Source organism: Orycteropus afer, unplaced genomic scaffold, assembly GCF_000298275.1.
Source record: "Orycteropus afer afer isolate SDZICR_OR568_19922 unplaced genomic scaffold, OryAfe1.0 scaffold00359, whole genome shotgun sequence".
Classification (NCBI taxonomy): Eukaryota; Metazoa; Chordata; class Mammalia; order Tubulidentata; family Orycteropodidae; genus Orycteropus; species Orycteropus afer.
This window is the reverse complement of record NW_006921946.1, coordinates 1,896,974-1,923,870: the sequence shown is the minus strand read 5'-3', so window position 1 is coordinate 1,923,870 and position 26,897 is coordinate 1,896,974. Positions and strand designations below refer to the sequence as shown.

General features: G+C 38.6%; 1 protein-coding gene across 1 annotated transcript in view; it reads left to right on the top strand.

The window, feature by feature from the left end:
* Positions 1 to 26,897, top strand: part of CPED1 (cadherin like and PC-esterase domain containing 1) — a 386,749-nt gene that overhangs the window by 159,445 nt on the left and 200,407 nt on the right. The gene's annotated exons all lie outside the window — the stretch shown is intronic.

Below are 26,897 nucleotides of genomic sequence, written 5' to 3'. Positions count from 1 at the left end.
TTTATGTCTAGTATTCTTTTTCCTAGTAAAACATGGTTAAAACTACAAATTCTCCATCTATTGTCCTTCAGTCATGTCCCATACATTCTCAAATACTAGTTTTAAGTAAATTCTAATATGAAATAATTGCTGGTGCTTGAAATATTTAATACATGTTCTAAACATATGTGATTATTTTTTAGCTCTTTTGTTATTTATTACATTATTGTCAGAGAATGTATTCTATCGGATGCTGCTGTCTTAGACTTTATTAAGGTTGGCCTTTATTGACTAATCATACTATTTTTAAAAAACATCTTCCATGGAGAATTGAAAAGAAAAACTATACGTGTGGATACCAACACACTTACTGATTATATTATTCAGATCTCTGTTTTCGTCTGCTTGATTTGTCAGCTCTGTTAGCATAGTGGCTAAGGCACTTGACTGCTAACCAGAAGGCTGGAGGTTCAAACCCACCAGCCACTCCTCAGAAGGATGATGGGGCAATCTACTTCCATAGTGATACTGCCTCGGAAACCCAAGGAGGGGTCGCTATGAGTTGGGGCCAACTTGACGGCACATAACAATAACAACAAGTATAATGTATTAAAATCTCCTGCTATAGTTGTTTATTTCTCACTGCCATTCTGTTGGCTATATATTTTGAAGTTGTGTTGTTATTTACTTATTTATTTATGATTGTTACATCTTCTTGCCCCATAGTTCCTTTAACTTGTATGTTATCTTCTTCTTTTGTCTTAGGATGTTTTTTGCCTTAACTTCTACTTTAGTCAGATAATAAGATTGCTACATGAGCTTTCTTTTAGTTCGTATTTGTACCTTTTTTGCATATATTTATTTTCACCCTTTCTATGTGATTTTGAAAAAAATCTGACTTGATTGTAGTCAATTTGGTTGTTTTTTTTCTTTAATGTGATTTTGTATTAAATGTATTTTTTTGTAGACAATATATTTTTAGAGTCTGTTGCTTTGATCCAGTCTGATAACTTTTGTTTTTTAATTTCTGATTTTAACTGATTCATCATTTTATTTTTATTTAGCAAATTTTTTTGTTCTGTTTCATTCTCTTTTCCTGATCTTCACTGTAGAGTTCATATTTTCTTCTATAAATCTAAAAGTTATGCATTCTTATTAGGTATCTTCTATGATGGTCATCCTTAAGACAAACACTCATGTTTATTCTCTCCTATTGATTTTTTAAACTGATTTTCAATATCTGAATCTTCCTCCTCCCTCTCCCCCTTCAAGACTGACATCCTTTTGCTCCACATCACTTCCTCAAATTCCAGCATCGGAATATAGATCATTAATTCTGGTGGAAATACTGCCTTTTTCAGTTCTGGGTCTTTATTTTTTTCCTTCAGGAAAATAATAAACTTTATCAAGGAATTTGTCACCTTTACTTCCCCTGTTGACAGCATGCTTCTGGATTTGTGTTTTATCGTATTTGAGTGTTTTCAGTTTAGGCCTCATTTTAGCAAAATTTCTGAAACAATATATTCTTGAGACTATTTCAGCATGTCCTCACATTTCAAATCTGTCCTGGACGAAGTGTACCCTGAATGCTCCTTGGAAGTGAGCATGGCCAGACTTCGTTTCACATCTTTTGGTCATGTCAGAAGGGACTGTTCTCTGAAGAAGGATGTCATGCTTGGTAAAGTGGAAGGTCCACAAAAAGGGGAAGGCCCTTAACAAAATGGATTAACACAGTGGCTGCAACAATGGGCTCAGGTATAGCAAGGATTGTGAGGCTGGCACAGGACTGGGCAGTGTTTTGTTCTGTTGTACATAAGGTTGCTATGAGTCGGAGACGACTCGATGGCATCTAACAACAACAACACCACATTTCAATGACTATTTGACTGAATAGAAAAATGTAGATTCAAAGTTCTTTTGATCAGTAGTTAAAAAATATTATTCCATTGTCTTGTACCTTCTGTTGTTGTTGTAGGAAATCTGCTGTCAATCTGACTCTATTGCTCTAGAAGTAGTCTGTTCTTTCTTCCAAAGGTGCGGGTATTACCTTGTTTCTGCTGTTTGGTTCACTGTAAGCCCAGTAAACTGATACCTTTTATTATTAATTCTGAGGAATCAGAATTCTTGTTCACGTTTTTCTCTCCCTGGCACTCTTATTCTGGCCATCCAGAGTTTGGCCCTTCAGTTCCTATCTTCCACATTACGTGGCTTTTCTTCTTTATCTTCTACCTCTTTATCTGCTTTATGGAAGGGATTCTATTTTCTGGGACAATTCTGTGAGCTGAAGGAGCTCTGGTGGCTCAGTGATTAAAACATTCAGCTGCTAAACAATAGGTTGGTAATTTAAACCCATCAGCCTCTCAACAGGAGAAAGATAAGGCAGTGTGCTTCTATAAAGATATACAACATTAGAAACTCTATGGGGCAGTTCTACTCTGTCTTATAGGATCAGTCAGAATCAACTCAATGGCAGTGGGTCTTTGATTTCATTTTCCAAATCCCTCAGATTTTCTTCAACTCTGTCTTTTGTGTGTTTTGCATTGTTACATCTGTTTTCATATTTAATACTTCTATGTATAAATTCACATGGTGATGGCCCTTAAGAATTTTTATTTACACCTCCTGATTTCTTACTATATTCCCTCTTTGTCCTTTGTACTAATTTCTTATTCATATTTCATTTTGCTGCAATCTTTTATTGTTTTCGTAAATGTATTTACCATGCTAATTTTAAATTCCTAGTTCGTCAGTTTTAGTAACATGATGTATATTGCCCAGACTGTTGCCTTTCTTTTGAGGTGAGTATATTTTCCACAAGGAGCTCTGGTAGCATAGTGGCTAAGATACTTGCCTGCTAACCAGACGGCTGGTGTTTCAAACCCACCAGCCACTCCTCGGAAGGAAGATTGGGCAATCCTACTTCCATAGTGATACTGCCTCGGAAACCCAAGGAGGGGTCGCTATGAGTCAGGGCCGACTCGATGGCACACAACAACAACATATTTTCCACAAGCCTCCTGTTTCAGCCTTTCAGCTTAAATTTAAAGTTTAAGTCCTGAGGGTGTCATTTATTGCAGCTGATAGAGTATTTAGGGAAGACTTTCTTGTAGGTGAATTCGAGGAGAGGGGAGATGAAACCCAGGGTAGAGAGCCCCAAGAACTATAGAACCCCTTTTGGTCCTTACTCTTTGATGCTCTGAGCCAGGTAAGTCCCTTGGCCAAGGTCTCACTCCTAACATCTTAGGTTTCAAGAGCTCTGGAAGGAAGCACATCTCTCTGTTATGGTCAAGGTCTCACTCCTAACATCTTAAGTTTTAAGAGCCCAAGAAGGAAACACATCTTCTGTTATGGTCCATCAGGTCTGCAGTGTGAGAGAGAAGGGGGATGAGGAGGGAGTGAATGCCTCTGCAACTGGCACCCACACATCGCCTCATCAACTCCTCACCTGGGAAGGTCATTACCCTAGGAACTTCAGCAGCCTGAATCCTGAATCCTTTCAGATTCCTTTTATTGTTTTTCCTTTTAAATCAAATCCATGTCTTGATCTTATCTCATCTATGCTAGATCACCATCTTGACAGGAAACAGAAGCTCCTAGAATTCGAAGTAATGTTTTAAGAGTATTTTTCCTTGTTTTTAATTCAAGCGCTGCCCCTCCCCCACATTTTAGTAGGCGTGAGAAACTTTGGGGACTGCTTTTGTGTCCTTCCTGAAGTTAACCCACGAGAAAAGAATGTTCTTTCTGATTTGGTGCTCATACTTTATTCACGATTCCATTTCTTATTTAATTTCTGTCCTGTCTTAGGGACAGAAGCAAGCTGTACTTGTAACATAGGAAAGCATACAGTTCTTGTCATTTTCATCCTCTGTTTGGGATGGGTCCTTTCAATATCTTGCCCGATTATTTTGGACAGTACTGTTGTCTGCTTCCAAAGGGAGGCAGCGTAGCTCCCTGAGTTAATGTGGTAGAGAGGGACCATTCCCAGATGAGGTCAAAGTTATACTTGATGATAAAGAAAGAGTGCAGAAAACAAGGGAGATATTTATTTACCCTTCAACTTTAGTTAAAATAAATAGGTTACACATATCTGCTAAATCATGTCATCATCCTCAAAATACTGTGGCTTCCTGATATTTTTAGATGTGAAAAAATACATAGAAATACTTCGCAGTGCTAATATGGAGGACAGGACCAAAACCCACTTTAAAGATTAAATATTCTATAGCAGAGTTGTATTAAACACAGGTCTTAAATTCCACAAAATATAATGTGTGTGTGTGTGTGTGTGTGTGTGCAAGGAGTCCTGAATTCAAAGGCTAAATTTCTTAGTTAAATCCACAGTGATTTATGCACTGCAGTGAGGCAAGCCCACTAAACAGGTTTATCAGTGGCCATTTATAGGACATTCTGGCAGCTAACAGAGGTATGAAAGCAATAACAGATCTAAGTGTTGAGCTCATTTATTTCCAATTAGATCTGCTGCTGAGATACTTTATCTGCTAAAGCTTTGGAGTGAGCTGAAAAATATCGAGAAAACACAAATTTGAGAAATAATGGAAAATAGGAACTTGGTAAACTAATTTTTTCTAAAATCTTCTTCTAAAGAATAGAAATATTTTAACACTTAAGTGTTAGAAGTTTCCAAAAGACATTTAGATTTAGTAGGGGGCGGTGGAAAAAGGGAAAGACAATGAATTGCAAATCTAATATTTGCTTACTTTATCCTTTGATCTGATTCTAAAACAATACTAATTTTGCTGCTGCTTAAGCAGTATCATTTTCTTCGCAAATATAATAAATCCAATTTAAATAATGCTTATCAAAAAATTAATCCCCTTAAAAAGTGCACAATTAAATTTTAATACTCTGCAGTTGTAAGAAGCCCTGGTGGCAAAGGGGTTAAACACTTGGCTGCTAATCAAGAAGTTCAGTGGTTCGAACCCACCAGCCGCTCTGCAGAAAAAAATATAGCAGTCTGTTTCCATAAAGATTATAGCATTAGAAACCCTGTGGGGCAGTTCTACTCTTTCCTTTAGGGTCGCTGTGAGTTGAAATCAACTTGATAGCAATAAGTTTGCTCGGTATATCTATGAATTCAAGAATAGCCACCATTCTAACCATAACTTTCAGGTGAAAAGGTCCACAGCTGTTTTATTCACAGATTGTATAGAAGAACTGCAAGAAATGTCATAAATTTAAATTTTGTTCTTAGAGTAAAAATAACTCACAAGTTATCTCGTTATCCTTTGTAAATCGTAAAATAAAAAGTTATCCAAAAGAGAGGAGACTCATATCTGAGACTTTATGATGTCTAGAGAGTCTTATACTGGCAACCATAGCTGACTGCTTTGATGAGAATATGTTGCTGGAGTGATTTGTGACATCTGGCAGGAAGACCTATCCAAAAGCCTTAGTTTTTCCAGCCAAGATATAAGCTTAATTTATCCATTGTTTGATCAGCCATCTCATATTGAAGCTATTCAGTTTGTTCATATTCAGTAATAAAAAGTTATATGAAGATGGTCCCTTGCATGCAATCAGCTCTCAATAAATGTCTCTTGAATCAAAGGTCATTTTTAAAAATTTAATTTTGTATAGAAAGTGCCTGTTTTATCTTTCACTGCTCCAAGTCAGCCACTCTGCTGTGCAATGATCTTTCTGTGGCTTTCCAGAAAATGCAACAGACAGAAGTCATAATCTTCTTCTTGCACTTCTGGGCAAGGACACTTTGATAGGAAGGGAAAACACAGAACATGGCAGCCTCTTCTCAAGTCACTATCCGTGCGAAGCATCTCCAGGGGAAGCCCAGGTTAAAGTGAACTGCTGCCGCTCGGAAGCTCTAAGGCATCATGTTTGCACTAACGCTGCAATGACCTTCAGGGGCCCATTTATCACCAATCTCAGGTCCCCTTTCATGGATGCAACCGGCAAATGTGCAGGAGGAGGGAGTGTGACATGCAAGAGGGGAACAGTGTTATTTACAAAGTCCCTTTGTAAAGAATAGGAGCTCTAGTGGCGTAGTGCCTAAGGCATTTGACTGCTAACCAGGAGGCTGGCAGTTCAAACTCACCAGCCACTCCTTGGAAGGAAGGTTGGGCACTCTACTTCTGTAGTGATACCTGCTTTGGAAACCCAAGGAGGGGTCGCTGTGAAGTGGATCCAACTCAATGGTGGTGAGTTTGGTTTTTGGTTTCTTGTAAAGAATGCCTATATCTTTTACTTAGTTTTGGAAATGGGACTTTGTGGCAGGGATGAAGTTAGCCTCATTTGTCATCAATATTTATGCAGTGCTTGTGTCAGGGGAGATAGTTTATATTTCTCATGATAAAAATGAGTAATGTCTTTGGAAACACGTATAAAGCCACAGTATGGTTTTCCAACCTTAGTAACTGTTCTTTTCCTGATCTTCATTTTACGTCAAAAAATGCAAGCTGTGGGACAGACCTGTGAAAGACATCTTCACTGAGCACCTGGCCCTTTCCAAGACCTGGGAGATTTATGTCAGCTGTAGAAGGAATGTGAATAAAAGTCTGCTCCTGAGCGTTTGTAAAAAGAGTTGATACTTACTTAACCTATTCTTGTTTGGATTAAATTGAAGAATTGCACCATTTTAAATTATGATTTACATTTGAAAAGAAATTATTGATAACCAGCATAGGATTAAATATATAAACATGTGACTGAAGCTGACTGTTGATAACAAATAATAGCTGTAAAATACATGTACCTAATCAACCTACACAGTAGCTGTGGTGGTGCAATGGTTAAAGTATTTGGGTACTAACCAAAATGTCAGCGGTTTGAACCCATCAGACCCTCCATGGAAGAAAGATAAGCAGTCTGCTTCTGTAAAGACTTACAGCCTCAGAAACTCTCCGTGGCAGTTCTACTCTGTCCTATAGGGTCTCTAGAGTCAGAATCAACTCAATGGCAGTGGGTTTGGGTTTATTTTGGAAATCAAACCCACGTTACTATTAAGCATTGCTTCAAATATACATTCGCTCTGGGAAAAGAATGGTTGTTTTGCAAATGCACATTATCCTAAAATGTATCAACTTAAAGACATTTTATTATTTTATATTGATATTGTTGATAACAACTCTTTTTTTTTAATTTCACTCATTCATTCATTCCCAACTTTGTTCCTTAAAGAATCTATCAAGTATTTTTGTGCAGTCATTAATAGTTAAGACTAAACTTGGATCCACCTCTTTTCTGTTAGTTTGTTATGCTATAGTGGCTTATGTGTTGCTGGGAGATTGGAGGCTATGCCATCGGCATTTCAAATACCAGCAGGGTATTTGAAATACCATAGTAGACAGGTTTGAGCAGAGATTCCAAACGCAGACAGACTGCGAAGAAGGAAGGGGTCATCTCCTTCTCAAAGAATTGGCCAATGAAGAAGACTTGATGCTTTTGAATTGTAGTGTTGGTGAAGAATGCTGAAAATGCCATGGACTATGAGAAGAATGAACAAATGTGCCCTGGAAGAAGTGCAGCTGGGATAGCCAGACTTCATCTCACCTACTTTGGTCATCTTGTCAGAAGGGACCATTCTCCAGAGAAGGATAGCCTGCTTGGTAAAGTAGAGGGTCAGCAAAAAAGGGGAAGGCCCTCAACAAGGTGGACTGACACAGTGGCTGCAACAATGGGTCCAGGTATAGCAAGGACTGTGAGGATGCTGAACGACCCGGCAGTGTTTCGTTCTGCTGTACATTGGGTCACTCACTATGAGTCAGACCTGACTCAACGGCACCTAACAAAACACTTGGGCTAATTTACAAACTAGGAAATAAAATTTTAATTAATTATGACCATACTTATTTCATCAGAAATAATAATTAAACACATGACCATAAGCTTCAGAAAGGCAGAAAGGCAGGCAGTGTGTCTATTTGTGCAGAACTTCCCCACATGTCTGACACATGGTGTTATTGTTGTTATTTGCCGTTGAGTAGGCCCCGACTCATAGCAACCCCTCCTTGGGTTTCCGAGGCAGTATCACTATGGAAGTAGGATTGCCCAACCTTCCTTCCGAGGAGTGGCTGGTGGGTTTGAACCGCCAGCCTTCTGGTTAGCAGTCAAGTGCCTTAGGCACTATGCTACATGGTGGACACTCAAAAAAAAAAGTTTATCAAAGAATGAGTGTCTGTTACCATTATTTTTATTAAACGTACCTTAGTAATAGAAATTTACTTAAAATTCACATTTTGGGAAAATGCAACCTGAATACCTGCTTTAGGGATGTGTTCTGCTTCTTGTAAATAAGAAACAGCATTGGGAATGGTCTCTAGATTGTGGCATGCTTGAACCCTGCATGTAGCCATGTTGTTGTTCAGCAGCCTGCCATGCTCTGCTGACCTTGGGACTTTCAATGGACTTGAATTAATGGCCTGCTGTGTGGTTTGGTAACATCAGGACTGTGCCATTTTATTTGTCAACCTTGGACTTGTTAGCCTCAGCAGCCAGTAGCTGCCTGAGTTAAGAGATGCCTCCAGCTCCAGTGGGCCGGGAGCAAGAGACAGAGCTGAAGCCCAAGGTTGAGGGGCTTTCATACAGCCCCTAGAGCCTGGTACTTTGAACTTGGACTTAAAGCCTCCAAACTATAAGAGAATAAACTCCTATTTGTTAAAGCCATCCCATTTGTGGTATATATTCCTGCCAGAGTGGCACTAGGTAACTAGAACACCTACCCTGTTCAAATCCCACTTCTTCCTGGAGCCATCCAGGAGATTTGTGTATTGGGATGAGGAAGGGACCCAGGTGAAGACTTGAAAAGAGCAAGTGATGTTTCTCAGACTGAAGCCTAGGAGTCAATGGCCTGTAGACTCATACAAGCTCTTGATAATGAATCCGTGCAGAGTCTCCCTCTTTCTGTCTTAGTCCAGCAGAGAAGCATCGCTCTGATTTTCTAACCAACCTCGTTGATCACAGGCTTGCAAAACTAAACGTGTGGTGAAGAGTGAAAAGTGAGCGTAAAAAAGAGGATTAGTGAAAGTGATGCTGGAAAACCCTGCAAGCATCCATAGAGAACACCGCCATCTTAAGTTTTGAGCTTCTGATTATTTCTTTAATAGATGATCTAGCTAAGTGAGAGGGAGCTCTGGTAGCATAGTGGCTAAGACACTTGCCTGCTAACCAGACGGCTGGCGGTTCAAACCCACCAGCCACTCCTCGGAAGGAAGGTTGGGCAATCCTACTTCCGTAGTGATACTGCCTCGGAAACCCAAGGAGGGGTCGCTATGAGTGAGGCTTGACTCGATGGCACATAACAACAACAACAACAAGCTAAGTGAGAAAGATGTTCAAAGACCGAGCCTCTGTGGTACCTTCCTTTACTGCCATCCACGTGATAAAAAGTGTTCAGGTGAACCTTTGGGCCATGGCCACTACTAATCAAGGCAATCTCCTGCCTGCATGTTTTCATTTCTGTTCAAACTAGAGGGTTACTGAATTTAATTTTGTAAATTTTGATCCCTGGACTTTGACAGCAAGGCTCAACTGAGCTTTCCGTCATGGCTTCTTCCTGTGGTTATGTTAGTATCTTCTGAAGACAGAACAACGTGCTGGGAGAAAAACTGGTTAACGTCAGAAAAGAATCAATAGAACATCAGCCCAGAAGAATAATTGACTTTTGCCTAAATGCATTGGGAGCTCTGGTGGCACAGTACCTAAGGCATATGACCGCTAACCAGAAGGCTGGCGGTTCAAACCCACCAGCCACTCCTCAGAAGGAAGGTTGGGCAATCCTACTTCCGTAGTGATACTGCCTCGGAAACCCAAGGGAGGGGTCGCTATGAGTCGGGGCCGACTCGATGGCAAATAACAACAACAACAGCATAGAAACAAAATAATTTCCCGCCAGTGCACTTTGAAGCTTAATACATGTTTGTCATTTCTAACATTTCTATTAGCAATTTCCTTTATTCTTCATCTCAATGGCAGTGACAAATTCCAAATATAAAATATCTCCCAATGTGCCAGCTAGGTAAAACTGGTTTGTCTGCCAAGAGAAGATAGACTTTAGCTCCCTTCAGGAGGATATCTGACTTATATTTGTCTTACGTGATTTATGCATTGTAAGTTTAAAAAGAAATACAGCCACACACCACACACACACACACACACGCACGCACGCGCACACACGTGTTAAAATGTAGTGCCAAATTTGGAAGAAACAGGAATCTTTCAGTCACCGAGGAAACTTAGTTATGAGAAAAAGGAAAAAAAAAATTACCGTATTGCCCCCAAGTGGTTATTTTCATGTATTGCACTACTAGCCTGAGCCAAACAAAAAACCCAAAAACCAAACTCACTGCGGTGGAATCCATCCCGACTCACAGCGACCCCTCCTTGGGTTTCCGAGGCAGTATCACTACGGAAGTAGATTGCCCAATCTTCCTTCCGAGGAGTGGCTGGTGCGTTTGAACCGCCAGGCTTCTGGTTAGCAGTCAAGTGCCTTAGGCACTACGCCATCAGTGAAAGGAAAATGCTTAGATAGCAACGCTTTGACCTTTCTCTTTCATTGAATTGTACCTATTTACTTTTAAAATGTAATGTGGCAATCCATGCTCGTGGTAGAGAAGCTATATTGCTCGGGAGAGGTTTGCATAATGATAATTCTTCAGGACACTTTAGTTGCCTAGCCTATAAGATTATTTGGACTTACTACCACCTTTGACAGTCTTTGAACAATGTTTTTTCCATGTACAGAGATTTTAAGATACACAGGGCTTTTTTATTACTGTAATTTTAGTATTGACATTTAGACTCAGCATCTAAGAATGGATTTCTTTTATCCCTGTATCTTTTGTGTGTACCTCTGTATACTTGATTTCAATCTAACCCTGAATCTTCTCTTAAACTAAATTCCTTTGAATTATGTAAATGGCCTAATATTATGATATGGAACTGAAAATGTGTCCTTCATGTCTCTGAGTGCTGCCAAGGTGGGACAAGATTGATTTTTTCCTCTGGATTCTGTCCACATACAGAATGCTGCAGTCAATATCTACTGGAATATAAAGACAGGTTTCATTGCTTTTGTTAGTTACATCTCTACGGAGCATCTGCTTACAAGGCCGTCTTTCTCTGACTTCCTCTCTGACAGATACCGAGTATCCCCATCCACCACACTCTGTCTTCTTCGTCTCATAGAAACTTGTACCTCACTTCTACCCACAATGAAACCTGTCATTAAAACTCAGTGAAGCAGGCCTTAACAATTTGCAAATGAGAGAAAATGCTTTGTATCCTTGTATTATATGCACCTGTAATCCAAGAAGTTGGACCATAGGAAGAAGAACATGACATCAGAATTGGAGGAAGACTCATTAACCTTGCCTGCCAAAAATGAAGATACCTTAAGTACTCACTGACAAAAGTAAAGACCGCGGCCTTCAGTGTGGATTAAACCTGAACATAAAGAAGATGGAAATTCTCAAACTGGACAACAAACAACATCATGGTAAATGGAGAAAAAATTGTAGTTGCTAAGGATTTCAGTCTACTTGAATCAACAGTCAACTCCATGGAAGCAAGTAGTTGACACATTGCATTGGGTAAATCTGCTGCAAAACACCTCTTTAAAGTTCTAAAAAACAAAAGTGTCATTGATGACTAAGGTGCACCTGATTCGAGCCATGATCTCTTCAATAAACTGATAGGCATACAAAAGTTTGACAGTGAATCAGGAAGACATAAAAAGAACCGATGCATTTGAACTGTAGTGTTGGCGAAGAATATGGAATATACCATGTATGGCCAGATAAGTCTTAGAAGAGATACTACTGGAATGCTCCTTAGAAGTGAGGATGGTGACATATACTTTGCACATCTTGGGCACGTCATCAGGTAAAAGCAATCACTTTTAGCAATTGTCAGGTAATAAGCAAAACCGTATCCTGTTTGGTAATGTATGAGTCAGAGCTGACATGCCAGCAACTACCAACAATAGCATATGCATTGTGTTTCTCCCTTTGTTTAAAGGCTTCCCCATACCTGCTGTCTAGGCTTCCAGAGGTGGCATAAACTCCCAGGTACCACCATCTCCTTCACCTGTTAAACAACAACCAACTAAACTGATACTTTGGTTTCTACTAGAAATACTTTTTGGATGTATGTGAAATGTGTGAGGATTTTTTTCTATAATTTCCTTTTTATACCCGGATCCACATGAAGAATATGTATTCAAATCACAGAAAGTGAAATCATTACTCTCAACTCAGAAATCACCAGTGAAAAGCATTATGCTAAGAGAATATATTTCATTTTCATGCTTTTAAGGAATTACTGTTAAAGTGAAAAGAAATGTGGTTTAGAAATATGAATAGGATAATGACGACTCCTTTCAGGCTCAGTAATAAATATCCTATTGCCTCTTGACTGTAAAGAAGAGAGAAGTAAATGGCCAAAAAGAAAAGTCCCAAGGCCCTGACCTGGTGTCGAACCTGGAAATGGTTGAGCAGTAGGAAAATCCTTGAACCAGCTGTGTGACTTTAGGAGTCTTCTGACCTCTCTGAACTAGTTTCCATATCTGTCAAATAGAAATAGTTTTCCTGTAGTTTATCTGAGTTCTTCCAGTCCTTCTACAATTATTTACTGAATATCTCCCATATGCTAGATGTCCTATTAGGCTCCAATGATATAGTAACAAACAAGACAGCCTCCACCCATCTGCTGGTTCACTGTAGTGTGGTATCTTGCATATTGCTATGATGCTGGGAGCTCTGTCACTTGTATCTCAAACACCGGCACGGTCACCCATGGTGGACAGGTTTCAGTGGAACTTCCAGGGGTCATCTCTGGAATCGAGCCTGAGTTCTTTCACATAGTGACAGTGTCAGCATTCCCCAAAGTAATGAGAGCAAGTTCCCATGCTCAAGTTCTTTTCAAGCTTTTGCTCGTGTAGTGGGCTGAATGGTGATTCCCAAAAAGAGCTGTCCATGCCTTAACCCCTGGAACTTGTGAATGTGACTATATTTGGAAAAGGGATCTTTGCAGAGGTAATTGAGTTGAAAATCTCAAAATGATGTCATGCTGGATGATCTGGGTGGGCCTTAAATCCAATGACAATCACGCTGAGAAGAGAAAGGCAGAAAGAGGTTTCATAGACAAAAGAGGAGAAGACATTCAGAGAAGACCACATGAAGATGAAGGCAGAGATTGGAATTATGCAGTCACAAGTCAAGGATCACCAACAGCCACCGGAAGAGGGAAGGAGTGGATTTTACCCTAGAGATTTTAAAAGCAGTGCGGCCCTGCCTATTCGAACTTCTGGCCTCTGGAACTGAAAGAATAAATTGTGGTTGTTTTAAGCAGTCAAGTTCGTGGTTATTTATTACAGCGAATCTAAGAAACTAAAACAGCTTGAATCATATTTGCTAATGTCCCATTGGCTGAAGAATATTACGTGGCCAAGCCAAGAGTCAAAGGGAGAGGAAATAGATCCCACTTCTGGATGGGAAGATCTGGAATTACATTGCGGAGGGGTACACACACAGAGCTGGAAGAATCTGTGGCCTTTTTTTTTTTTTTGGCAAAATACCACGCTAAGGAAAGAAAGATTTTCCTATCAGGCAGATTGTCAGCAGGTGTGACAGAATAGAATTTAAAGTTAAAGACAGGAATGTATTTAAAGGAGGGGCAAGAAATAATAAGAGAAGATGAGATAATAACCATCTCATCTGATGTGTCTGAACTAGATGAGAATGGAACTACTAACTGTTGTTTATCCTTCAGGTAAGACACATAAACAGCATAATCTTTGCAATAAATTCGTGGGAAAGCAATGTGCTCACTATCTTCTTGCATGTATAAATTGTTGTGTTTGAGCATGAAGTCAGAAACAGTTCTAGGGGAGGGCAATATTGAATATTTCAGTAAGCGTTCATAGTTAATTCAACGCAGTTGTATTCCAGAACTGTTTAAAAGTTATCTTGTATGTACTGGACAATGTGGAGAAGGACTTAAAACATAAATATTTGTTCATGCTTTCAAGGAGCCCTCCACTAGAGGAGAAAGATATTTATAAACTCTAGGATTGGATAGAGTGCAGTAAGTGACTCATTGTTGCTGAGACAGTCAGAATTGGTGAGAATTATTCAGACTGGGGAAGGTGAGGTTGGTGAGCTTCACAGAGTAGGTGGTATTGTAGCTGACATTGGAAGAAAGAACAGTGTTTCTTTAAATGGAGGTAAGATTGGGGGCAAGGTACATGTGCTTTGGAAAGACATCATGAAATATTCAGGTAGAAACACATGGGTTGTATTCTCAGAAGGTGAGCTGTCTGATTGGGATAGATTGTGTATGTGTATGGGGGCATGGAGAAGTCTAAAGTGACCTGAAGTGAGAGACATGGAGAAGGAAGAAAGAGAAAAAGATATACAATCAGATTTGTGAAGTGAGTGAGACCAAAAAATATATATTATTTGAGTCAGATGTTGGAGGACCTTGAATTTCATGGAATGTAAAATGAGAGCACCCTTCATTTTACACTTGCAATTGTGTTCTCACGTATGGTCTTCCTTGATATGGTTAAGAACAGTGGAGGTCAAAATGATATGTTTATACCCATTTTATGAATGAATAAATGTGACTTATTATTTGACCAAAGTAGTATCAGTTATGATTAGGACCCAGATCCCTAGAGATTAGACTGCCTCTTAACTATCACTAATTTTTGCTTGCTCTGCAATCCTTCTCTGTAAAACGTGTAGACGGACTGCTGGCCACTGCAGTCAATGCCTGAAACAAGTGTGCTATGCCCAAGTTGACCCCAAACACCAGTGAAATTGTAAGCTTATCCAATCATGTGCTGATGAAGTAGAAGTGCAAAAAAAGACAGACTTGCTTTTACAAAACCTAAGCTGAATATTTATGAATGATTCAATTTGGAAAATTGCTTTGAAACATTGTAGGTGATTAAATGTGGGGATAACAATTTTTAAACTTTGGAGGAAAATTGTAAAGCCTAGAGGAGACTGTCCTCAGATTTCTCTGCTAGTGTCTTTAAGGTCTTGCTCTATTTGCAGTGATAAATGGCGCCTGTGGGTAGAGTTTATGCAAGTTAGGTAGTTGGTTGGGCATTCTAATCAGTTCACTCATAGGCACATAAAAGACCTTGGCCATACGTCATAAGATTGGCAAAGGAATATACATTTATGATTTTAAAGTTAAAAAAAAGTGTTTAAGAATTACATGTAAAGTCTTTGGTTTTTTGTTTAAAAATCTCAGCCAATCTGGAACACAAAAGACGTACTCTTTATTTTACTGCCACCTTCTGTAAATATGGGGCACTTCCGTCCTTTATGAGCAGGGGAATGACATACTTGGAACTGTGCTTCATAAAGATGACTCTGATAATAATGGAAGAGAAAGTGGTTGAAAGCAGGGATGTCTGTAACTGAACACTAATGAGAAGAAGATATTAATTTGGAGTGTATAGTAGGAACCCTAGTGGTGCAGCTGTTGAGTTCTGGGCTGGTAACAAAAGGTTGATGATTTGAACCGGCCAGGAGAAAAGACTTGGTGAGCGGCTCCTGTAAAGACTGCAATGTAGGAAACCCTGTGGGGCAGTTCTACTCTCATATAGGGTTGCTCTGCATCAGAATCGACTGCCTGACACACAACAAACAATTGCACTATATTTGACTAGAATATTAAATCATGAACTTGAATCATGCATAATAATTGAATGCTCATGTAACAATGCACCAAAACCAAACCCAATGCCGTTGAATCACTTCCAACTCATATCGACCTGCATTGGGTTTCCAAGGCTGTAAATCTTGGTTCTACAATCGATGCCAATGGAAACAGCAGTCAGGACATTAGACGACGTGTAGCATTGGGGAAGTCAACTGCGAAGGAACTGTTTCAAGTGCTGAGGAGCAAGGATATCTCCTTGAGAACTAAGGTGCGCCTGACACAAGCCATGATATTTCCAATCGCCTGGTATGCATGTGAGAGCTGGACAATGAATAGGGAAGACCGAAGAAGAGTTGATGCTTTTGAGTTGTGGTGCTGGCGAAGAATGCTGAAAGTACCGTGGACTGCTAAAAGAACTAACAGATCTGTCCTGGAGGAAGTGCAGCCAGAATGCTCCTTGGAAGCAAGAATGGCCAGACTTCGTCTCACCTATTTTGGTCATGTTGTAAGAAGGGACCATTCCCTGGAGAAGGATGTCATGCTTGGTAGGGTGGAGGGTCGACGAAAGAGGGGGAGGCCTTCAGGGAGATGGATTGATACAGTGGCTGCGATGATGGGCTCGAGTATAGCAGGGATTGTGGGGCTGGCGCGGGATCAGGCAGTGTTTCGTCCTGCTGTGCATGGGGTCGCTATGAGTTGGAAAAGACTCGACGGCACTTAACAACAGCAACAACAAATCTTTACAAAAGTAGACTGCCTCATCTTCCTTCGACAGAGCAGCTGATGGGTGTGAACTGTTGACCTACTGATTAGCAGCCAAATACCTTACTCACTACACCACCAGAGCTCCTTGCTCATTTAACAAGGCCTATGTAAAAGAATAGGAGCTCTGGTAGCATAGTGCCTAAGGCACTTGACTGCTAACCAGAAGGCTGGCGGTTCAAACCCACCAGCCACTCCTCAGAAGGAAGGTTGGGCAATCCTACTTCCATAGTGATACTGCCTCAGAAACCCAAGGAGGGATTGCTATGAGTTGGGGCCAACTCGACGGCACATAACAACAACAGCAACACATAAAAGAATGAGTTTTGTTTGAACATTAAGAAGGGAGTGCTATAAGATAACTGATAGGTGAGGGTGTAAGAAAACAGAGTTGCAGTAAATCTACTGTGGACTCATCAGACTTGAACGCTATAGCCACTCATAAGTTAGGACAAATTGTTCTATCATTTTCTTTATTGTTCAACCAGAACCCATTATTTTTAGAATGAATACATTTCCTTTCTTTTGACCTCGAAACTTAATAACACCTAATTTATACCCTGTATAAAATATCTAGAATATAAATTTTCCTTTTTCACTTTGTTTTTCATTTGAGAGTGTTTATGCAGGCAGTCCCCGGGTAACGAACTTCCATACAACCCGTCATTACTAACCAACCCTCGTGAAGCCTATTATATTAAAAATTCAAGGGACATACAACGGTTCATAATAACAGATGGTGCTTTGCAATGCACATGGAAACATTATTATTATTATTGTAGTATTATGTTAAAGATGTTTTCATGTATCTGATAGTGTTTCTTTAATATTTTTTATGCATAGAAAGGTACACTATACTAAGACAAAGTGACTGACATTAGATAGAACTGTTCCTAATTTCTGATATATGTACAAATTTGATTTAAAGCCAAACTTAGGAATGAAACTCAATAGTAATTCAGGGAACGTCTGTGGATAGATGAAACAGGTATCTTTCTCTCAAATTCATCCCTATTTGTAAAAGCTTTGTACTACCTGTTATAAATATTACCTGTTAGAAATAATACAAGAGTTGATGTCAGTTTTTCCTACTCATGACAATTAAAGGATGCAAACCTTCCCAAATGAGTTATCAGACCTTATTTTAGTGGAGGCTTGGAGAAGGCCTGTTTTTAATGTTTGTGGAAAGAGTTGTGACCTGCATGCACAAGGGCATTCATATAAAGATGATGAGTTGGCATATACATGCCAAATACAATGAGAAAATCTTCACAGCTGAAGCTTTTGCTGTTTACTGTTAAATCTCTCTGCTCCTTCATATTCCACTGAGAGATTCCAGAAGGGATAATCAAGATAACCTACCAATTCTCTGGGAAGGCTGAATATAATGCAATCAAGATTTACCATTCAAAGCAAATAATTAAATTTTATGCTACTCACAGCCTTTTGTATCACTGAACCCTGCTTCTGATCAATTCTCCAGAATACATGTGGAAGAATTTTTTTAAAAAAACCTCTCGACTATGAAACTGATTAAATTACATAGATTATGATTAAATCAGTCTATATTCTGAATTCCCAAGTTAAGTGCACGCTTTAAAGCTTGAGTTTATTAAGGAGTACAAATGAATAAAATGATTCATGTCATTGGAAGCATGAAACTTATTTAAATAAGTGGAATTTTTTATCTAATTCCAGAGAATGAGTAAAAAGTATTCTAATTTAGGTTCAGCCGCAGCCAATTAATTCACTTTTTCTATGGTTTACCCTAAAGCAAGCCATTTTTTAACAAGCTAAAACAAATGATGAGAATATTTATATTCTTAAATCATTTGATTTAACACAAAATTTGTTCTTGATCCAGGCAATTTGACTTAAGTTACAAAGACATATTATATTCTTCATTTTTTCAGAAGGTAATTAAGCTATATAAATACTCAAGTTGTTGAATTGATATTTTAGACATGTGGGAGTAAGGACATGCACTTGAGAATTATGCCAGTTTCAAACACATTTTCTATGAAAGTAAAAACATAGATGATTCATTTCTCTGTATTTCATAGTCCATTCACATTCCTAAATCCAGAAGGACAGAGATAATGCAAGAGCTTTGCAGCCAAGCCAACTGGGTTTCATACCCATCCTGGTAACCTCTTGATTAAGCAACCTTAGTTCCTTGCACTATTAAAGCCATAGTTTCTTCATCTGTAAGACTGGGATAATGAGTACTAACCTCATCACATCGCTGTACAACTCATCTACAACGTATAATGCCTGACACATGGTGCCAGCTTGACAAAGTTAGTGATTGTCATTAAATATGACATGGAATTATATTCAAATGCCACATGTACACTAAGTGGAAAATATATCAGCACTTAGATTTTTAATTTGGTCATTTTTCTCTCCTTTCCCAACAAATCTTTTTTTCCTTCTTCTTCTACTTTTAAATATCTGATTTTTCCCCCTGAAATTATGTCCCTTTAAAACACAAAGGAAACTTTTCAGGGTCCAGGGTGCTCACAGCCCTCTGAGTTACGGCGGATACACTCCTCCGGGCCAGCCATGCTCAGAGCTGTGATCCCAGAGCAGTACCATGCGCTTCTGTGGATTTGTAAAGGCTCTCCAAGGAGCTCCAGCACACATGATGAATTTCAAGACAATAGTGTCCAAAACTAGAGCTTCCATGTATCTTTTTTTTTTATTAGCTTTTGTCACGTTGGTGCCCAACGCATGACAACCCCATGCACAACAGAAGGGAGCACTGTCCAGCCCTGTGCCCCCCAGTGAGTGATCCCACCGCCGTGATGCACAGGATTCTCTTAGGCCATTTGGAAGGAGACATCAAGCCTTTCTTCCTAGTTCTTCTTACTCTGCAAATTCTCCTGAAACCTATTCAGCACAATAGCAACACGCAAGCCTCCATGCACGGATGGGTGGTGGCTACGCACAAAGTGCTTTGGCCGGGAATCGAACTGGGATCTCCTACATGCAGGGCTAGAATTCTGTGAACTGCCAGTGCCCCTTCACATGTCCACATTCTTAAAATTGATCTCCCTGGTAAAACACCTGAAGCAGTTCTTCTTTTCCCATCCCTTTCATAGACCTGCTTCTGCTTTTCAAAAATGTACTTCTCACCCCTAATGTTATTATGATGATTGCTTCAGGGTAAGAAAATTTCAAGATGCCAAAAAAGAAGACAAGTTTAAATATGGTTGCTAATTACTGAAGAAAAAAATCTTTGCCACTCAGGTCCTTTTCATTTCTCTATTTTAAACAAAATCGAATATTTCATGGTAAGTCCCTAGGTGATTTTTTTTTTCATATACCTTGGAAAGAGTTCAAAGAATTGAGTCATGTTGCTATAACAAAACTCTTCCATCCACATCAATGTGAACAAGTTTTCTCAGAGCTTATTTTAAAATATAATATTAAACTTGGTTGTGAGCTCACCAGCAGCAAGTAATATTCTCTCAATGAAGATATGAAGTAAATGGAAAAAACAACCATTCCAGCTCAGGAGTACATTTCTAATAGTTCGGCTTGTTTATTGAAAAACTATTTAACAAGATTTGTAATGTACTTGTGTTATTGTGACCAATTATATATGACCAATAATTGTAATGACAGCTCTCTCAGAGAACTTTTTAAAATACTTAGAGCATTATGGTCCCTAAATAGTTTCAAAAATTTAAAGTGGTAAGTTTTCTGAGAATTTATAAGATATATTACACTGGAATAAAATTCTCTGGTATCTAGATTCTGATCAATGCATTTTAAAGAATATTACAAAAGAGAAACTGATTAAGCATTCCACCTCCTGAGTCGGAATTGATGTGGGGTGGGAGGGTAGGGCAGGAGGGAGAGAGAGAGAGAGAGAGAGAGAGAGAGAGAGAGAGAGAGAGAAATGCTTGTTGAACCTGACAAAGACAGAATAATCACATCAATTAAGAACAATAGACCGAAATTCCAGCTGTATTTAAAACAGGTAGATCTGAATGCATCCTGTCCCCCCTTTAATTTGGACAAAGAAGATACTATCTTGGATTTCATATATTTAATTGAACACCCTGTGGATAAAATTGAGTCTGAGCTCATATGTGGAATTTCCCCTTAATGATTGAACATAACCTGAAATTATCTTCCCCTAAGCTTCGTGTTACTTTGTTAATTTGTCTTCACAGCATTCAAGCATGCTATCTAATATTTTCCATCCTAAACAAACGAAGAGAAAGTTCAAGGATAGAACAGTCCTTACAGATGAAAGACTAAGAGGAGATGGAGTGGCGCAAGGGGATATTTCAACTGTTTGCCAGGAGCAAGGGAGGATGTTTGTTCTCTTTTTGGCATCATGGTTTTTAATAATATTTCTAACCATTAATGAATTGCCTGCTTGGATTTTGGTAACACCTAATAAGCAAATGGTGAAATGTGGTTGTGGAGAGAATGAGGCTGTAAGAAGTACAAAATGATTTCATGTGTCTTGAGAGAAATTGTAATAAACTTTCCTAAGGTCCAATGATATGAAATACTACCCACAGAACAAAATATTGAGATATGAGTATTCTGCTACAGTTTCTCACTTAGTTAAGAACTTTACTTAAAAAAAAAAAAAAATCCACTAATATTGGCTAATCTTTCATCCTTTGTTCTCTTAGATTAAATTTTCTTATCTCTAAAGTTCTCTAGAACTGTTGTGAGCTTCTATTTTTCAAAGGTTTTATTACAAGTCACCAGAAAAACGCATATCCTTTCTTTCTCATGAGATGGAAGCAAGAGATAAACATGCTGTCCTCAAAAGAAGAACTATGTTACCCAGAAGCTGCCGAAAACTCTTTCTCTCATCAGTAGCTTTCCTCTGTGTTTTCTGCAATGGCATTTAAAGAAAACAAAAAGGCACTGAGTCAATTCCAACTCCTGGGGACCTTGTGTGTCACAGTAGAACTGTACACCAGAGGGCTTTCAATGGCGTGTTTGGGGAAAGTAGATTGCCAGGCCTTCCTTCCTAGGCCCCTATGGTTAGACTTGAACTTCTAGTCTTTCAGTTGGCAGCTGGGCACATTAAACATTCGCACCACCCAAGGCTCCTCTCTAAGGCCGTACTTCAGTTTATTGATTCAACAGTATTTGTTGAGTACCTGCTGTGTATTAGGTACTGTCAATCAGAAGACAAAGTGGCATAGTTACCACCTTGAAAGATTTCACAGTCTACTGGTCAGAACAGACAAGCAAGTCAGTGAGCTCAACATAGAAGACGTGTTGCAACTGGCAGTAATTTGCTCAGGGTTTGATGGGGGGATAGAGTTAAAGAAGAGGGCAGAGCCCCAAACTCAGCCTGGGAGCGGCTGTGATGGGATGGAAGGGAAAAATGGGGTAACTTTCAGGGCACCTGGGAAATATTTTAAGTTAGCGAAGACATAACTGAAGTTTTCCCACATATATTTTCAAGTTTATCCTCTATTCCCCTCATCCTTCCATTTGTAATTGATTATTAATTTTAGTACACATATATATTTTTCAATAGGTATCTTGGATGGGTAGATGTAAAAATTGTAAATATCTTAGTGGACAATTCCTTGAATATTATTAAACAAGTACAAAAAATTGGCAATGCTTTAACTGCCTGGTTTTGCAACCATGATGTTAGAAGAACATTTTCTATATAATTTATAATTATTTTGCACTGAATTTTATTTTTACACTGACAGAGGAAAATTTATAGTTCACAAAACAGTCTTCCTCAAATTAAAAATCTTAAGGTATTCTGTTATTTGTATTTACCTCACTGCTAAAGTACTGGTTTCCTTGGCAACTCGTTGTTTTAGGTGCCAGTGAGTCATTTCCAACTCACAGCAACCCCATGTGCAGTGGAATGAAACACTGCCCTGTCCTGCGTCATCTCAAGTCCATTGCTGTGTTTGAGCCCATTTTTGCAGCCACGGTGTTAATCCAGCTCACTGAAAGTCTTTCTGTCTTTCACTGACCCTCACCTTTACCAAGCATGATTTCCTTCTCCAGGTACTGGTCCCTCCTGGTAATATGTCCAAGTACTTGAGACAAAGTCACACCATCCTCACTTCTAAGGAGCATTTTGACTATTCTCCTTCCAAGATAGATTTGTTCATTCTTCTGGTTGTCCATGATGTATTCAATATTCTTCACCAACAACAAAATTCAAATTCATCAATTCTTCTTCACTCTTCCTTATTAATGGTCCACCTTTCACATGCATGTGAGATGATTGAAAATACCATGGCCTGGGTCAGACACACCTTAGTCTTCAAGGTGATATCTTTCTTTTTAATACTTTGAAGAGATTTTTGCAGCAGATTTACCCAATACAATACATTGCTTGATTTATTTGACAGCTACTTCCCTGAGCGTTAATTGTGAGTTCAAGTAAGATGAAATCCTTGACAATGTCAATATTTTTCTCCATTTATCATGATGTTGCTTATCTAGTTGTGAGGACTTTTGTTTTCTTTATATTGGGGTGTAATCCATACTGAAGGCTGTAGTTTTGATCTTCATCAGTAAGTGCTTCAGATCCTCTTTCAGCAAACAAGGTTGTGTCATCTGCATATCTCAGGTTGTTAATGAGTCCTCCTCCAGTCTTCATGTCATTCTTCTTCATACTGTCTAGCTTCTCAGATTATTTGCTTGACATACAGATTGAATACGTATGAAGAAAGGATACAACCCTAACACACACCTTTTCTGATTTAAACCATGCAGTAACCTTTTACTCTGAACAGCTATATGTTGGGCTATGTACAGGTTCCACATGAGCACATTTAGTGTTCTGGAATTTCCATTTTTCAAAATGTTATCTACAATTTGTTATGATCTGCATTGTTGAATGCCTTTACATAGCCAATAAAACACAAGTAAACATATTTCGGATAGTCTCTGCTTAATACTCTTACAGTTATTTAACTTGAAAACATTGATTAGTAGGCGTAATATGGAGAAAGAGAATTCTTCTTGATATTTGAGTTGGGGCTTGTTTTAAGTTAGCAGAAAAAGAGCTCCTTCAGGTATTTGTGCTTGAATTTAGAAAGCTCCTGAGTGAAAAATACTTTTCATGTTCTGATAGCTTTTAAATAGAATTCATATACAATAATTTCAGATTTGGCATTGTCTACTGAGATCATGGACCACAGTTTTCTTATTGTTACATATGAAGATGCTGAGACATACAGAACTCAAATAATTTGACCAAGGAAATACAATTAGAGTAATACATTGCAATATAACCAAACACACACACACACAAATAGTCCAACTAATCTAAGTGACCACTTCTGGCAAAAAATATTGGCAGTACCATGGGCTGCCAGAAGAACCAGCAAAAAGTCAGTTGGAGGAAGTGCAAGGCTGTGAGCATGATGCATGATGGGGTAGGATTTCGTTCTGTTGTACGTACGGTCACTGTGAGTCGAAGCCAACTCAATGGGACCTAACAACAACAACAACAACAAATGTAAGTGAATTTAGTTACAAGAACTAATAGAAGTATTGTGCCCTCTCTGAGTAAGTTACTGAAAATTGCTGATTTTAAAAGAATACCTATTACATGCTTATATGACATTACCATTTTGGGCATATGTTTGACACTCTATCATATAAGTCAAATAGAAGGGGTCCCTCTCATCTAGAATTTTCTTTTAATTGAAGGATTAGATAAATGGAAATGCATGCAGTGAGATAGAAACAAATGAGATAAAAATGGAACAAAACTAATACAAAATAAAACAAGGAACACTCCTTTAACTTTTCCTTTTTGAGTGCCATTTCTCTCCTCTTCACACTTCTATTTATAAAGACAGTTATGTTTTGATTCCTCTGCTTTCATGATTGTTAATTAATGTTAGTCTTTCTTTCAACAAGTTGTTCTTAGGGAAATGAGAGAAAAGCAGGGCTTTGTACTGGTTCAAACAGTTCAGTAATTGCCTTCGTAAACAAGGGCGGCAGACACACTGCATTGTGACCGAATCTGTTGCTTGTGGTATTTTGATCCAAGTAGGAAACAAACAGCTGTGTCCAGTCAATGATGGCTGCCAACTGCTTCTTTCAATGTGTGTTGCTCTCCAGAGTCCTTCTGATAATGTTGCTCTCCAAAAGTGTTGCCACAATCCTTCTTGAAAGTTTCAGGAGCCTGAGAGGAGAGATGGGATTATTGGCAGGACTCTGGAAAGCAACACACAGTGAAAGGCGCTTGGTCAGCTGCCATCTCTGAGCAGGGCACAGCTGTCTGTTTCTTAATTTTTTTCAAAATATCACAGGCAACAGAATGGGTTGCTATGCAATGCGGAAGCAGCCCTTGTTTCTGACAGCAGTTACTGAACCATTTTGAACCAGTTTGAAGCTCTGGAGAAAAGCCAGTTGTACGGGTCCTCCAACTCTCCTCTTACACTTCTGTTTGAGGGCAAAGCACAGGTCCATTTAACCATCATACTTCTATCTTCTCTCTTTACCAAACATTTCTCTTTAAAGGTTTATAATACATTTTAAAAATGCTGTTTCTTAATTGGTGTTACAAATATGTTTGAATTTCTAGAGGCAGTTGGGATTTTCCACAACAAACATTTTGTTACAAGAATCTGGGTTCAAGAACAACTTTAATTGAAATCTCCTTTGATGGCTATAGATGTTTTGATTCATTTAACAAAAATAAAGTTAGTTAATGTTTATTGAAGGAACTCTGGTGGTACAGTGGTTAAGCACTTGGCTGCTAACCAAAAGGTTGATGGTTTGAACACATCAGCAGCTCTGTGGGAGAAAGACCTGGCCATCTGCTCCTGTAAAGATTGCAGCTTAGAAAATCCTATGGGGCAGTTCTACTCTGTCGCATGTGGTCACGATGAGTCAGAATGGACTGGACGTCATCCAACAGGAACAATGTTTACTGAGTATGGACATGTTCCGGGCAGCTGTGTGCCATATGCACATTTTCTCTATAAAGTAGGTATTGTTATTAACAGCAACATGCAGGGCCAGAGGTGAGGCTGGGGCTGCTTACATTTAAAGTCTATGGTGTTACCACAGTGGTTTGTACTTCATCCTCCAAAGAGGACAGACAGCACAGTGCTTTCCACATGGTAGATTTCTCATTAAAACTTGAATAAATGGATCTGAATTGATGTAGTGGCAGTCCATATTCAATGCTCACATCACATTCAGAAATTAAGATAATTATTTCCACGGTAGAAGAATAAATACAACTCTAAACAGTAATATACTAGTTATTCTTCCCCATGGACAACATAATTTGATAATCTTATATATTTTATATGACAGACATTTATTTCCTTCTCTCTCATATTATTAACCTCAACCCCTGTGACACTCAAAAACATTAAAATGAGAAAATGGAATAATAGAATTAATAATCTTTTCTACATAATATGGTGAACTAAGTGATTATGACTTACTTTATTTGGAAAAATATTACGTTACTCTACATTGACTCAAGGGTGTTAACATTTTCAGCCTTAGCATTAATTTATTTTCTTTTGATCATGCACTTATTACACTCATTTTCTTTTGTGAAATGGAAAAACATCCCCATTGCCAAATGCTAATGATATGTTCTTAGGGTCTCAAAATACAGCTCTCACTAGGTTTCCCTTTCTCAGCTGGTAAGACTTTATGAAGTCAATATTTATTTCTCTTGGGGAGATTTTACTTGTGTATTTTAAAGATACATTTACCTTCAAGTGCCAATTTCTGTCCTTAAGTATCATGGTGACAAAAAAAAAAAAATAGCTTTTCACTTTGCAATATTCAGTAATTCAGATAGATTTAGTTTTGCTTATTCAAAAACATTAGTAGAATCCCTGCTGCATGTTTCTTCAAAAAATATTTTTTGTTCTTCGTCTTTTAAAGATGATGTTTATCCATGTGAGATTTGTTTTTGTACTTTAAAAAATACCTGACTTGAACTTTGATGCTGAGCATTCTAAAGAGGTGATTCTGTTGTTGTGATCAATATTAAGCAAACAAAAGTAATTATTTGTGATGCCAACTGTAGTGTTTTTTAAAAGACATGGACCTGAGCATTGTTCCCCCTGTTATAATACTGTTCCTTCCACTTTAGCCACATAAATTAAAATTTCAATAGGACACTGAGATTCTCTTAGGTCCTCCTCCAATTGGCTAGATCTCGCATACCAAAATGAACTAAAGTAAGTGACTTCAATATGGTTATTTTTGTTGAAGCATGCAGAAAATTGATAATGGTTTTTTTTTTTAAAAAAAAAAAAAAAATCAGATTTGAATTTCATTCTTCATAGTGGCTTTCATACACATTTTCTTGTAATTAGGCTCTACAGCACTCTTGTCAGTAGTTATTATCCCTGTTTTACAGAGAAGGATACACAGATTCAAAGGAGTAATTGGCACGCCCAAGTTCACTTAGTAGACTAACAACTTTAACATGGGAGTTCTGATCACAGCCCTATTATATTTCCTCTGCACTTATGATGATCAGATGCCATGAAATAAGG